The following is a 13417-nucleotide window of genomic DNA, read 5'->3' as shown; positions in this document are numbered from 1 at the left end:
CACTGGTGCTTCAGCAGGGCGGAGGAATTGCTGAAGGCTTTCCCACACTTAGGGCAGCAGAATGGCCTCCCCTCCTCCGCCACTCTCCCCCCCCCCCCACCCCCCAAACCTCCGTGTGGTCCAGCTGGTGATTCAGCAGTGTGGAGGAGTGGGTAAAGACCTTCCCACATTCGGGGCAGGAGAACGGCTTCTCCCCGGTGTGGATAGATTGGTGCCTCAGCATGGCCGAGGAATTGCTGAAGGCCTTCCTGCACATAGGGCAACTGAACGACCTCTCTACCATTTGGACACACCAATGGGCCAGTACGTCAGAGGAAAGAGCAATGCCCCTCCTGCAGTTGGGGCAGAAGAACGGCCTCTCAGTGTGGACCCACTGGTGTCTCAGCAGGTGGGAAGAACTGCTGAAGGCCATCTCGCACTTGGGGCCGGAGAACAGCCTTCCCTGGTGTGGACCAACTGGTGCGTCAGCAGGGCAGAGGAATCACTGAAGGCCTTCCCACACTCAGGGCAGTAGAAGGGCCTCTTCCCCTCTGTGGACCCATTGGTGCTTCAGAACCCTTTCAAATTTCACAATATCCTTCTGATTGGAGGGACACCAGAATTGCACACAATATTCTAAAAGTGGTCTCACCAATGTCCTGTACAGCCACAACATAACTTCGCAACTCCAATTCAGGCAGCATCCAAGCAGCTTCGAAATCGACGTTTCGGGCAAAAGTCCTTCGTCAGGAACAAAGGCAGTGAGCCTGAAGCATGGAGAGATAAGCTTATCTCTCCATGCTTCAGGCTCACTGCCTTTATTCCTGACGAAGGGCTTTTGCCCGAAACGTCGATTTCGAAGCTACTTGGATGCTGCCTGAACTGCTGTGCTCTTCCAGCACCACTAATCCAGAATCTGGTTTCCAGCATCTGCAGTCATTGTTTTTACCTTCCCAACTCCAATACTCAGTCAGAGGATTGGGAACGCTTTGGGAACGCTTTCAAAACCCACAAAAACCAAACAGGAAAGAATGGAGGGACAAACCGAATTTTTGAGAGTGAGCTTGGAAGCATCACTGAGAAATCGGCGGAATGGGTTTTTTTGGGACGCGTTCTCCTTAAATATATTATATACGTATTTCTCTCTTGTTATTCGTAATTTCTCTGTGCTGCAGTGTGTAGCGGCTCGTTGAAATAATGTCCTGTTGAATCTTCGTTTGTGGGTGTTGGGATGATTGCTTCCGTGGTTAAGTATTTGTGTGTGTTGTTTTTCTGTCGACGCTAGGTTGAAGTTCCCCATTGACTTTTCGCTCTACTGTGACATCTAGAAATGGCACTGTGTTTATTTTCTCCTCCAATTCAAACCAGGAGCCCCCCCTCAGACCCAAAGTCTCACCACTTGGTACACCAATATACCGACTAGTCAGTGGCTCGTTGAAATAATGTCCTGATGCAGCTTCGTTTGTGGGTGTTGGGATGATTGCTTCTGTGGTTAAGTATTTGGTTTTTGAGTGTTGGTTTTCTGTAGATGCTAGTTTGAAGTTCCCCATTGACTGTTCGCTCTACTGTGACATCTAAGAATGCAGTTTATTGTTGTTCTCCTCTTTTTCAAACTAGGAGCCCCCCTCAGGCCATCGTCTCACTACTTGGAACACCAATATACAGACTAGTCAAAGGCCTCCACTGAGGACTAAAACACCAAGTCGAAGATTCACTCCACTCCATTTACTCCATCCAAGAATTCCCGAACACCAAAGACACGAAGATAGAAGAGGATGGAATAATGTTGTCCTTTGACATAACAGCCCTGTTCACATCCATTAACATCAACGTGGCCAAAGAAAACTGAAGACACTACTCGAAGAACTAAAGACAAAAACACAGAACCAACTTCAGCCTGCAAAGATAACACTGTCAACCTCGTGGAACTGTGCCTTACCACCCACTTCATATTCAGTAACAAGCCCTACAAACAAATCAACGAAACGCCCACGAAACACTTCTGTCATCAAAAAATGAAACAAATTAGAGGAAACCTACAACACCATCAACAATCTCCTTCCTGGCATAAAATTCACAAAAGAGGAGAACAACAACAAAGTGCCATTTCTGGATGTCACAGTAGACCGACCAGTCAATGATAAATTCAAAACAGCCTCTGCAGGAAAGCAACACACGTGAACCAAGTACTTAGCTACAGAAGTAATCATCCCTACACCTACAAACAAATCTGAACGAGGGTACTATTCCAACGAACCACAACACAGTGCAGCACCCAGTGACTCCGAAGACCAATTAGTAACTCAACAGCACATTTAAGGAGAATGGGCAGCCCAAACAATACACTGCAAATTGCTTCCCTGACGGGGAATCGAACCCGGGCCGCAGCGGTGAAAGCGCCGAATCCTAACCACTAGACCACCAGGGAGATGGCAGCGAAGTTTGACAGCTCTACTGAAAATTGCTTCCCTGCCCGGAAATCGAACCCGGGTCACGGGAGTTCGAAGGCTTCCACCAAAGTTGTTTCTTGTATCCATTGCTCCCGATGCGGTCTCCCCTACATTGGGGAGACTGGAGCCCCGTCGCAGAATCAAGTCACAGCGTTTGAGGGAACATCTCCAGGACACCCGCAATAATCAACCCCATCGCCCTGTGGCCCAACATTTCAACCTCCCCTCCCACTCTGCCAGGGACATGCAGGACCTGGGCCTCCTCCATCGCCCCTCCCTCCCCACCCGATGTCTGGGGGAAGAACGCCCCAACTTCTGCCTCGGATACATTCAACCCCAGGACATCGATGTGGACTGCACCAGTTTCCTCATGTCCACTCCCCCCACCTTAGCTGAGTTCCAACCTTCCATCTGAGCGCTGTCCTCAGGACCTGTCAATCTCCCTTCCCACCTATCCGCTCCACCCTCCTCTCTGACCTGTCACCTACGTCCCCAACCCCATTCACCTATTGTACTCTTTGCTACCTTTGGCCCAGCACCCCCCCCCCAATTTATCTCGCCACCCCTGGAAGCGTCCTGCTTCTATTCCTGATGAAGGGCTTTTGCCCGAAACGTCGATTTTCCTGCTCCTCGGAAGTTGTCAGACCTGCTGTGCTTTTCCAGCACCACTCTGATCTAAACTCTGGTTTCCAGCATCTACAGTCCTCATTTTTGCCGACCCAATAAACCCAGTGTGCCGATTTCACATCAACAAACAGACACAAGTAGACACAACGTCTACAGAAACCCTAGCACATTACTTTACATTAAAGACATCTGGGAAATGATGTCCAGACAAATCAAACCTCTCAGCATCATGGTAGCCCACAAACCTACCAACACACTTAAACAGCGGCTACTGAACCTGAAATACCCGATACAAACAACCAGCAAACGAATGTTATTTACAAAATACCATACAAGGAAATATATACATGAACTCTGCCACACAGGTCTCTCTGGCAAGAAATGCTGGGATGAGATAAGGAAGATTTTGTTCAGCCAAAACGAGTCGGCACTGACTGGACATCCATTTAAAATCAAGGCTGTCAGCCCAGGATGGAAGATCCGAAGGGATGAACAGTTTTCTTATTTCCTGAAGATTGACAAAGCTGAGACTGGGTTTTGGTGTTTGTTTCCTTTCCACTCCCAGGAGCCGCAGTGGTTGGGGCAGTGTGTTGGGGAAAGTGAAATGTGCCCGTGAGCAGCGTGTGGGGCTATTTCAGCTTCCCCTCCTCCGACAGCGCTATGACTTGACTCTGATGTTCTCAGGGACATTTCCTGACGCGAGACATTGAAAAGAGTCTCGTTCCTGAAGATCGGGAATTCAAACCGTATGCCGGCTTCAGGCAAATGAGAAAGATTAATTGGGGTGTGTGAAGAAGCTGTCAGCTGCATTTCAAACAGGTAGGTGGAGTCAGATGCGTCATCCATTGCGCCCCTGGCACTGTGCGTATCTCACGCCACCATGCTGCAGAGTTCTGACGTTAACACGGACATGCGCAGCAATGGGAACATTCACAAGAGGAACAGCCAAAGATAATCACCGTCACTGCTTCCCTTCCATAGTCCCAACTTTGTGAAGCAGTATCTTTCACCGGGAAATAAAACACCTTTGTCCTCAGGTGCCTGCTTAACTTCGATCACGACTTCACGCCCCTCACTGTTCTAGTTTCATTTCCAAACTCTTGGCTCATCGCCTCAATAGCAGCTCTGTGGGTATCTGCTTGTTCCACCCTGTCAGGCAGATTCCCGACCAGTGCCAATGTGAATGAAATATTTCAACCCGTCCACTGATTGCATTTAAAAAAAAAACCGTGGAGCAATCTCCCTTTTCTTTTGATGTCGTTTCTCAACTGTAGTCGGCAGGGTTCATACCTGCGTGGGGAAACCGCAATGGATTTCATGTCCATCGCATTCGCCACTCGGCCCACCAATACAGAACCACACTGACAGCTTCATTTCCCAGGTCTCTCTGCCTGTGGAGCTGAGAAAGAGTGAATCATTGCTGAGTTTGTATGAATCCAATCACTTCACAGGTTTCGAAAGGGTTAAATATCTGCAAATGGCGAGTCTGGGTGTTTCATCCCGAAAGATGAAATGGACGTTCAGTCAAAAACAGAAATTGCAGGAGCAACTCAGCAGGTCAGGCAGCATCTGTGGAAAGAGAATCAGAGACAACATTTCAGAACTCGTTTTTTACCTCATCCAAGTACAGCCAAACCTGCTGAGTTTTTCCAGCTGTTTCGCTTTCTGTCTCGGATTCTCAGCATCCGCAGTCCTTTACGTTAGAAATTCAATAAATTCAGAAACCCCTTTGTGCTGCCTCAGTGGAAAAGATTTCCGTTTGGGAAACATTTTCCTGAAACCATGAAAAACGTGCACATTCGCAGCCAAGAAAGCGGGAGGAGCGAGAACAAGTAGCACTCCGTCTCTGGGTGGTCTCGAACCACCAACCTTTCGGTTAACAGCCGAACGCGCTGACCAATTGCGCCACAGAGACAGGTCCCAGTGCGGCCGGCAAAGTGTCTTTGAGGAACCTACTATTCAATTCATAATTCAACCCGCCCCGCCCAAAATTACGATTATCTTCTATCAGTTTTAATTTTCCATAATAAAGCCTTGGACATTCATTATGGAGACATGGGGACAGCCTGATCCCACCATCTGCAGGCACATCCATGACACTAGGAACGAGCTCTCCTACACCGGGGCCATCGCCCTCCAAGCCTTTCAGTGTTTTGCCTCTTCCCGAATTTTCTCATTGGCCCCGAGCCGAGAATGGGTTTGAATTCCTGATGTGCAGAGAATTCTTTCAATGTCTCGGGTCAGTTCATCTCCGGAGAATATCAGAGTCAATCGGCCTCTTAAACAAGGGGACGGTGTGTGGACTGTCTCTGCTCAGTCCGTCAGTTCATCCTTCATTCTCCTCGAATTCCACTTCCCAAAGAGTTTCTAAAGATTCACAAAGCTGGAGACTGGGATTTGTGTTTTACTTCCTGAACATTTTTCCACCTGCTAACTGACAATATTTTGCCAAAACCTCTTCCCCATTGTAACACATGCATCATGTTCAGGGATGAGCAATTTCCATTTTGTGGAGACATTCCCAAGTTTGGGAATGCTCTCTTTGGAGCAAAGATGGTTAACTGGAGATTTCCAGGGGTTTTTGTCAATGATGGGAGAAGACGTGGTGTTTTCGCTGCTCGTTGGATGCTGCCTGAACTGCTGTGCTCTTCCAGCACCACTAATCCAGTATTTGGTTTTCAGCATCTGCAGTCATTGTTTTTACCTCGTTGATTTAAACCCTACTGCGAATCCTCTTGCAAGGATGCCTGCCTTGAAGAATTTTTCCTCCTCTCTCGACAAGAATCTCTGGGGGTCCCTCTCCCACTGCAACTCCCAGGTCATTTCCTCTGCTCTGAAGCTCTTCAACCATGTTGTGAAACAAATTCGGTACCACAGCCACATTTGCCTAGTTTCAAACTTCCAGCTCAGTTACTGTCTCCTTGACTTGTCCGACCTGCCTATCTTCTTTTCCACCTATCCACTCCACCCTCTCCTCCTTGACCTGTCACCTTCATCTCCTCCCGCACTCACCCATTGTACACTATGCTACTCTCTCCCCACCCCCACCCTCCTCTAGCTTATCTCTCCATGCTTCAGGCTCACTGCCTTTATTCCTGATGAAGGGCTTTTGCCCGAAACGTCGATTTCGCTGCTCGTTGGATGCTGCCGGAACTGCTGTGCTCTTCCAGCACCACTAATCCAGTATTTGGTTTTCAGAATCTGCAGTCATCGTTTTTACCTTAATGATCAGAAGAACCTATTGCCACTGACTAGGGTCAGTTACCAGAGGACAGGGATTGCAGTTCTTTAATGGAAAGCAGCATTTGTGTAGAACAAACACAGCGAATACTGCAGAAAGCCAACGGGTCGAGTAGCATCAGTGGAAAGGTAAACAGAGCCGACGTTTTGAGTGTGCTACGGTTTTTGTTCAGAACTCAGTGTTTAGCCTCTTCCCGAAGTTGGTCCAGGTCTGTGTCTCAATTGGCAAACACATGGCAAGTGCAGTGCTGCAATGTGAAGTTATAGCCTTTGCTGTTTAAAAAAAAGCAGTGCATTGTTGAAATGGTGACATATTGGAATGTAGAGGAAGTGAGGACTGGAGGTGAAAGTCGAAAAATGTGGCACTGGAAAAGCACAACAGGTCAGGCAGCATCTGAGGAGCAGGACAGGGAACGTTTCGGGCACAAGCCCTTCATCAGGAATGATGTATGGATGTACTAAGGGGTCTCAGAGTCCCTCCACACCAGTCAATGCCAGTTGTCGGGCAGATGCAGCAGGCAATGAGCGAGGCAAGTGATATATTACGAAGAGGAATTGAGTTCAGAAGTGGGGTCATTGAACATATTCAAGGCTAAGTTCATCTGAGTTTTGAACAACAAAGAAGTGGATGCTTATCGGGGGAGGTAAGAAAATGGTTTTAAGAACAGTACAGGTCATTCACAGAGTCTGACAGCACTGAACAGACCCTTCATCCAACTAGCCCGTGCTGAGTATGTTCTCAAACTAAACTCGGCACACCTACCAGTGTTAGGCACATAAACCTTCGAAAGTTTCGTATTCATGTACTTATCCAAATATCTTTTCAACGTTGTAACTGTACATGTATAAAATCATGAGGGGCATGGATAGGATTAATAGACAAAGTCTTTTCCTGGGGTGGGTGAGTCCAGACCGAGAGGGCATGGGTTTCGTGTTAGAGGGGAAAGATACAACAGAGACCTAAGGGGCAACTTTTTCACGCAGAGGATGGTACGTTTATTGAATGATCTGCCAGAGGAAGTGGTGAAGGCGAGTACGATTGCAACATTTAAAAGGCATTTGGGTAGGTGTATGATTAGGCATGGTTTGGAGGGATATGGGGCCGTGTGCTGTCAGGTGGGACTAGATTGGGTTGGTCGGCATGGACAAGTTGGACCAAACAGTCTGTTTCTGTGCTGTACATCTCTATCTCAATGTTCAACATACTCAGTGACCTGGCCTCCACAGTTTTCTGTCACAATGAATTCCATAGATTCACCACTCTCTGGCTAAAGAAATTGCTCCTAATCTCCATTCTCCCTTTATGCTTATGCTATGCCCATGGGTATTAGTCTCTCCTCCCAATGAAAACATCTTCCCAATATCCACTCTGTCCAGGCCGTTCAATGTTCTGTACGGTTCAGTTAGATCCCCCTTGAATGTGGGCCTGTTAATCAGCATGAACCAAACCCTTCAGAATGAGGACATCCGTGATTAAAGTGAGAACGGAGGGCGAGAGTTTGGGATGGAGATTTTCAGCTTTTAGGGAATAAGGTAGGAAAGAAAGTTTAATATAAATTATAATTGATCAGATGAGCCGATGGGCCAAGGATTGTGGATGGAGTTTAATTGGGACAAATATGAGCTGTTGCATTTTGATGAGGCAACTCAGGGCAGGACCAATGTGGTTAATGGTAAATTAATGGAATTCTGTGCTCAAGGAAGCAGTAGAGGCAGCTTCATTAAGACACTGTTGGATGGTTTTTTGCGAGGTAAGGGAACTCAGGGAAGTTGGGAAAATGCAATTAGGAGGAGCTGAGACGATTGATCGATCCGCCATGATTTTAATGAATGGCGGAGCAGGGTCGATGGGCCAAATGGCCTACTCCTTCTATTACTTTGAAACGATAACCCTGCGTTTCCCATGGCCAACCCACCTAACCTGCACATCCCTAAACACTGGGCAATTTAGCATAGCCAATCCAAATCAAGGCCAGTGAGCAATGTAGTGATGTGGAAACCAAACACCAGAGAATGAGAGAAAGGGACAAGGAGAATAAATGTACTAGCAATCAAAACTGGATTCTAACCATCACAAAAAATAAGACTAAAAGCTCAGTATATGAATGTGTGCTGCATTGTAACAAAACCGAATTAATTGACTGCACACATTGTAGAGAATAATTATGATCTGAGACTCCTTTCAGAGATATGGCTTCAGAATGACAAGGATTGGATCCGGAATATCGAGGGTATACGTGGCATTCAAGTCGGGTGAGAGGCTCAGTAAAGGTAGAGGGTGGGCACTGCTAATCAAAGCACTGATAGCATGGTAGTCTGGTGTCAGCTCGGATTTCAGGTCCTAATTTCTCTGTCCTCTAATCTCCCTGTTCCCACAGAGTTAAATGTTGTCTCTTCTCAGCTCTGCTCGATTTCTGTTGAAGCTTTGACCCCCTTTTACACCGTCTGGAGCAATAAAATATTCTGAGCCTCCTGGGAATGACACATTATCTATACCCCTTCTGATTTTAAAAATCTCTATAAGGTTAACTGTCAACTTCCTCGGCTCCATTGGAAAAAATGTCCCAGATTCTTCTTAACTCAAACCCGCCATTCCCTGCAACACGCTGGTAAAGTCGGGAATAGGGAATTGTATCAAATCACATAAATGTACTGTCTGAAACAATCTAGCTGTGTTCTGGCCTGAGATATTGTGAGTCCCTGGTGTAAGTAATTACGAATGCAATAATTTTGGTCACAGAATTGAACAATCATTTTGCAACAAAGGGATCTACTTTGATAAGGAGGTTTGGTCATTTCTAGGGTAAGTGAACAGTTTGTAGATCAGGGAGATGAAGTTCCAGACACTTGTGAAGGGCAAGAAATGAATTTGATAAATAAGACAAAGAACTGTGGATGCTGGAAATCTGAAACAAAAACTGAGAACACTGGAAAAACTCAGCAGGACTGGAAGCATCTGTGAAGAGAAAGCAGAGTTAAAGTTTCGAGTCCAACAACTCCTCTTCAGGATTCTGAGATAGTTTGTGAGAACCCCTTAAGTTATCTGCCGAGCTTTAAGACCACAATACACAGGAGCAGGATGAGGCCATTTGGCCCATCGAGTCTGCTCCATCAGTCGATCATGGCTGATATGTTTCTCTATCCCATTCTGCTGCCCTCTCCTCATAACCCTTGACCCCTTATTAATGAAGAACCTATCTCTGTCTTAAATGCCGTCAATGACTTGGCATCCTCAACCCTTCTCCGAGTGGAAACATCATCTCCACGTCCACACTGTCCAGGCATAGAGTAGCACAGCGCTGCCTGACCCACTGTGATCTCCAGCATTTGCTGTTTTCAGGAAGGATTCCAGCATCTCCAACAACGCGCTTCTAAATTTTGTGCCCAGTTGTTTAGCTCTCCCTGGTTCCCGTGAGATTTAACCTTACTCAACAATCCACTGTGTGGTACAATTAACAAAGTTCCCAGCCCCCACCTTTTTCTGCACACATGGGCCGCACGATGGATCAGTGGTTCGCACTGCTGCCTGACAGCGCCAGGGATCCACTTTCGATTCCAGCCTTGGGGCGACTCTCTGTGTGGAGTTTGCACATTCTCCCTGCCGTGTCTGCTGGGTTTCCTCCGGGTGCTCTGGTTTCCGCCCAAAATCTAAAGGTGTTCAGTTTCGGGAGAAGTGGCCATACTAAATGGGCCCATAGTGTGCAGTAAGTGTAGTGGAATGGGATAGGGGAATGTGTCCTCATGAGTTACGCTTTGGATGGTCGGTGTGGACTTGTTGGGTTGAATGGCGTGTTTCCACATTGCAGGAATTCTACGTGGCATTCCCCCAACTCCAGAGTCTCAGCAGCCTTGGCTTTTCCCATGGACAGTGTGGGGGAATGAAACAATGTTTTACACGGGAGTAAGGTTCTGTGAGTGTGAAGCTAAAAGGAAACGCAGTGCATTGCTTGAGCTGTTTTCCCCGGTATACCAGAGGCTGAGGGGTGATCTTACAGACGTTTATTGAATCATGAGAGGCATGGATAGGGTAAATAGACAAGGTCATTTCCCTGGGATGGGAGAAGTCCAGAACAGGAGGATAATATGTTTGAGGTGAGGGAGGCAAGTGTAAGGAAGGATCTGCCGGAGGAAGTGATGGATGTCGGTCCACTTATAACATTTAAAAGGCATCTGGACGGGTATATGAATAGGAAGAGTTCAGAGGGATATGGGCCAAGTGCTGGTAAATGTGACGAGATTAATTTAGGCTGTCTGGTCGGCATGGATGAGTTGGACCGAAGGACCTGTTTCTGTGCTGTGTATCTCTATGACTCTGGCTTTCCCGTAATGTTTGACCTGCCTATGTGTTCAGTTTCTGTCTGGTGTCGGTGTCAATGCCTTTATATCTTATTTCCTCCATCCCCCCACTTCCACCTCCCCAGATGTTAACCATTTAGTGTCTGGTTGTTTCTCAAGAAGCTGCATTGAAGGTTCATCCTGAATTAACACTTTTTTTTGCTTCCCAAAATCAGACTTACTCACTCCTAGATGTCGTGAAAGATACTAACTTTCAGGTGGAGGTATCCAAACTTCAGAGGTGTCTGTCTTGATGTTTTCACTTTTCGGTCTCTGTAAGATCCTAAATCAGTACCGTCGGGAGGATTAGTTTGAGCGGAGTGAGAATAGAGGGATGAAAGGGAGTGCGATGGGGCTTTCAATTTTGTGGAAAAAGAAAAGAATGTTCTGCAGAAAGTAGAATTGCTTGTTTGGAATTTCTAACCTGGACTGACAGTGATGACTTTTGTAATCTCTTTTTACAGATTATTTGAAGATCTGAAGACGGACATTTCAATATCAATAGATGAAGAGCTTTGCCTGAAACATTGACTCTGCTGCTCCTCAGATGCTGCCTGATCTGCTGTGCTTTGACTCTGACTCTCCAGCATTTGCAGTCCTCAATTTCACGTCAATGTCTGGCAGTCACTGAATCCATCGGGACTATAACAATTTTCGACTATGATTCTGTGAGAAGGAAACAAGCTTTTTGGTTCCTCTTTCAGTATGTTTTCAGCATCAGTGAGACTGGATGAGAGACCCGACTATTGCAGCACTCTGACTGTGGAGCCAGTAAAAGTTATACATTTGGGAAAAGTAATTCACGGCGGGAAGGTGCTGCACATGCGTTTGTGTGCAGCTGAAGCTTCGGTCATGGAGAAATCCAAGGAATCCCGTCCCGTGGAGAAACCATGAAAATGTGGCGACTGTGGGAAAGGCATCCGTTTCCCATCTGACCTGGAGACTAATGGGCGCCGTCACACCGGGGTGAGACTGTCCTCCTGCTCTGAGTGCGGGAAGACCTTCAGCAATTCCCATGCACTGCAGAGGCACCAGGGTGTCCACACAGGCGAGAGGTCATTCTCCTGCCCCGAATGCGGGAAGGCCTTCAGCTATTCCTCCGTCCGACTGACCCACCGCCGGGTCCACATATTAGAGAAGCCCTTCAGCTGCTCCAAGTGCGGGAAGGCCTTCAAGGATACCTCTGCCCTGCTGAGGCACCAGCGGGTCCAGACCGGGGAGAGCCCGTTCCCCTGCCTGAAGTGTGGGAAGGGCTTTACCCAGGCATCCCACCTTCGGGTCCATACGGGGGAGAGGCCTTTCCCCTGTCCAGAGTGCGGGAAGGCCTTCAGCAATTCCTCCCACCTGCTGAGGCACAGCTGAGGCCCATACCGGGGAAAGGCCGTTCACCTGCCCCGAGTGGAAGCGGAGGTTCTCATCATTCTGCACCTTGCAGAAGCAGCAGCAGGCACACCAGTGCTCCCAACAATCTGATTCTGCTGGTGAAGCTGCTGTGGGTCACTGAGAGGACTGAACCCCTGCACATTCTGACAGTGCTTCTAGTGGGAGAGTCGGTCGGTTTTTTTTTGTTTTGTGCCGTCGTGCTCCCCCACCCCTGCAACTTTGCTTCCATTGGGCACTGCTGCTCGTTGAGACCAGGAGCTGTTCTCTCCAGATTCTACTGTCCTGTTAAAGAATTGTTGTCTCTTTCCGGGAATGAGTCCCAGCCTGTAAGAAACAGCTGAATACTGGGGTGTCTATTCACATTCAGCAGTGACTTTTAAATTAGATTTACAGTTACGTGTCTGTGAAACAGTGATAGTCCAAAGATTGCACAAAGGCTTGGCAATCCTATGTTGGAAACTGTTTGCTTGAATTGGTATGTTTAAAAAAATTTTTTTTTCTTAATTTGGCGCTTAAGTCTCTGTCTCTGAGATGGTGGGGGACTTGATCAAAGGGTTTAAATCATTGCTATTAATTAGATTATCTTCTTTAACTTTGCCCTAGAAAAATTGCCGTATTTATAATTGTTCGTTTTTGTTTAAATTATAATGTTGATGTGCAAGATCTGTTCTTCACCAAGTCTGGTTTGGGACAGTTGAGAAATTGAGGGATATTGCATGTTTAAATTTCACTGTGTTGTGAATCTGGTGTCAGTGACAGTCATTTGTATTGGGTTGCTTACCCTTAGTTGTCGTGTCTTCCAAACCAAGTATTCACTATGGTAGTGAGTTCTGCAGTCTCACCACACTCTGAGTTTTTTCGTGAAATCCTTAGTAGAGAATTGTAAGGGAAAATGTTGACGAGGGCAGAATATAGGGTCTTAACTACAAATGCCAGGAAGACATTCGACAAAGTAAAAACATGACAATGTATAGACAAATAAAGAACTTTGACAGCAATGAGGAGGTCACACGTCAGAGTTCAAGATAATGGTCGTGACAAAAAGAAACAGTACTCGGTAGATATTGGATATTGTAATTAAGCAAGTTTCTAGATGCTGTAGTTGGTTGAATACGATAATAAGAGATGAAATAACCAAAACCACTCATGTAATTTGATGTCGATAACCATAAAGCAAGTGCATAGTATTGATTATTATAGGCCAATTGCGAGCAAGTAGGCCATTCAGCCTATCGAGTCAACATTGACTGACCGTCCCACCCAGACCCAGTTCGTTACCCTATCCCTGTAACCCTGCATCTCCCATGGTCAGTCTACCATCAATTGCATGTCCTTTGGACCGTGGGAGGAGGCCAGAGCACCACAGGAAGCCAACGCAGACACAAGTGGAGAATGTGCAAACT

The 13417-nt window shown here is 46.9% G+C and overlaps 1 protein-coding gene and 2 non-coding genes across 3 annotated transcripts in view; all 3 read right to left on the bottom strand.

The window, feature by feature from the left end:
• The window catches only part of LOC140460632 (uncharacterized), a 1198404-nt gene that overhangs the window by 498744 nt on the left and 686243 nt on the right, over nt 1-13417 (bottom strand). The gene's annotated exons all lie outside the window — the stretch shown is intronic.
• Nucleotides 2336-2407, bottom strand: trnae-uuc (transfer RNA glutamic acid (anticodon UUC)). The gene has a single exon. It is a non-coding gene; the product is annotated as a tRNA-Glu (tRNA).
• On the bottom strand, nt 4898-4971 carry trnan-guu (transfer RNA asparagine (anticodon GUU)). Its single transcript has one exon. It is a non-coding gene; the product is annotated as a tRNA-Asn (tRNA).

This window comes from Chiloscyllium punctatum, chromosome 36 (genome assembly GCF_047496795.1).
Source record: "Chiloscyllium punctatum isolate Juve2018m chromosome 36, sChiPun1.3, whole genome shotgun sequence".
Classification (NCBI taxonomy): Eukaryota; Metazoa; Chordata; class Chondrichthyes; order Orectolobiformes; family Hemiscylliidae; genus Chiloscyllium; species Chiloscyllium punctatum.
Note: the sequence above shows the minus strand (reverse complement) of the source record. Positions and strands in the feature narration are given on the sequence as shown.